General features: G+C 49.0%; 1 pseudogene; it reads right to left on the bottom strand.

Moving 5' to 3' along the window:
- Positions 1-225: 225 nt before the first annotated feature.
- LOC118992176 (keratin, type I cytoskeletal 18-like) lies at positions 226-1,649 on the bottom strand (annotated as a pseudogene).
- Positions 1,650-1,890: the final 241 nt, after the last annotated feature.

Raw genomic sequence — 1,890 nt, 5'->3', positions numbered from 1 at the left:
AACCTAATTTGCCAGCACCTTGATCTTGACTTCCAGCCTCCAGAATTGTGAGAAAAGAAATGTTTGTTGTTTAAACCACCCAGTCTGTGGTATTTTGTTATGGCAGCCTTAGTTGACTAGGACACCTGCCCTTGATGGATGGGCTCCTGACTATTCCAACCAATAGCAGAAGTGACACTCTGTGACTTCCAAAGCTGCATAATAAAAAGCCATGTAGATACTGCCTTTTTTTCTTTCAATGAACTTTTTATTGGCCTCCTGCCCTGCCAAGGGGTGCCCCACTTCTGCTGCCTTTAACACCTCAAAACTTTGGTGTTGTTGACCTCAGACACCACTCTACCATCAACAATCCTGCAAGTTGTGGTCTTTTGGATAGTTTGTAAAGAGGGGTTCTTGTCCAGGGCATCAACAAGATTGAAGTCCTCCCCTTCTTCCAGTAGGCTGCGGTAGGTGGCCATCTCAGCCTCCAGCTTGACCTTGATGTTCAGGAGAGCCTCATACTCCTGGGTCTAGCGCTGCCCCTCTGCCCAGGTCTGGGCCAGCTCTGACCCCAGACGCAGCAGGATCCCATTGAGTTGTTCCATCTGCATGGCATAGCATGTCTCTTCCTCCCTCAGGCTGTTCTCCAAACTGACCTTCAGATTCCTCATTGAGTCCAGGTCAATTTCCAATGACTAGATCATATGTCTCAGCTCCGTGAATGTCTCAGCAGCGTGTATCTTGGTGGTCTGCAAAGTGACCACTGTGGTGCTCTGTTCAATCTGATGGGACCAGTACTTGTCCAGCTCCTCTTGGTTCTTCCAAGCCAGCTTGTCATACTGGGCCCAGGTGTCTGCCACGATTTTGTCGAGGTCCTAAGATTTGGGGGCATCCAACTCCACAGTCAACCCAGAATTGGCGATCTGGTTTTGTAGACCATTTACTTCCTCCTTGTGGTTCTTCTTCATGAAGAGCAGCTCCTCCTTGAAAGCCTCAATCTCTGTCTCCAGCTGCAGCTGAGTGATATTGGTGTCATCAATGGCCTTTTGGAGCCCATTAATGTCATTCTCCACAGACTGGTACATGGCCAGCTTCATCTCACACTTGACTCTGAAATCATCAGCAGCAAGGTGGGCATTGTCAATCTGCAGAATGATGCAGACGTTATCCACAGAATTTGCAAAGATCTGAGCCCTCAGGTCCTCCATGCTCTTGAAATAATGTCCCCAGTTTCTGACCTGGGGTCCCTTCTTCTCTAAGTGGTCCCAGATTTTGCTCTCCAGTCACTGATTATCAGCCTCCCAGCTTCTTACTCTCGCCAGGTGGGAGACCAGGTGGTCATTCAGGCATTGCATAGTCTCCTTCTCTGGATGCCTTCTATGGCCCACCAGAATCCTGGCCATCCCTGTGGCCAGGCCCCTGGATCCCCAGCTGCTCTGCACACTGGTGGAGCGGGACACAGAGATGCTGGCTGCACTGCTGGCTGGCCGGACCTGGTAGCTGGGTGACTGCACAGAGCCCTGGATCCAGTAGCTTGTGGAGAAGATGGAGTGTGTGCTGAAGCTCGTGTTGTTCAGGGAGAAAGGTGAGAAGCCGAGATTCAGGTTGAAGATTCTGATACTGCCTTGTTGAGGGGAGGGGGCACTTGCTACTCTCAGGGTCTGAGTCATGGAGTAAGAAGTCTTTTGCTATGGGTTAAACTGAGTCCTCCTAAAAAGATATGTTGAAGTCTTAACCCCCAGTAGCTTGAATGTAAACTTATTTAAATATAGGGTCATTGCAACTGTGACAAGCTAGGTTAAGATGAGGTTATACTGGTGTAGGGTGGACCTTAATTGAATATGACTGGTGTCCTTATGAGAAGAGAGAAATTTGAACACAGACACACAGAAGGAAAGGAGAAGACACAAG

Source organism: Sturnira hondurensis, unplaced genomic scaffold (genome assembly GCF_014824575.4).
Source record: "Sturnira hondurensis isolate 20B ecotype Veracruz unplaced genomic scaffold, ASM1482457v3 Scaffold0008106, whole genome shotgun sequence".
Lineage (NCBI taxonomy): Eukaryota > Metazoa > Chordata > Mammalia > Chiroptera > Phyllostomidae > Sturnira > Sturnira hondurensis.
The sequence above is the reverse complement of the archived record's forward strand: the minus strand, read 5'-3'. Positions and strand labels throughout refer to the sequence as shown.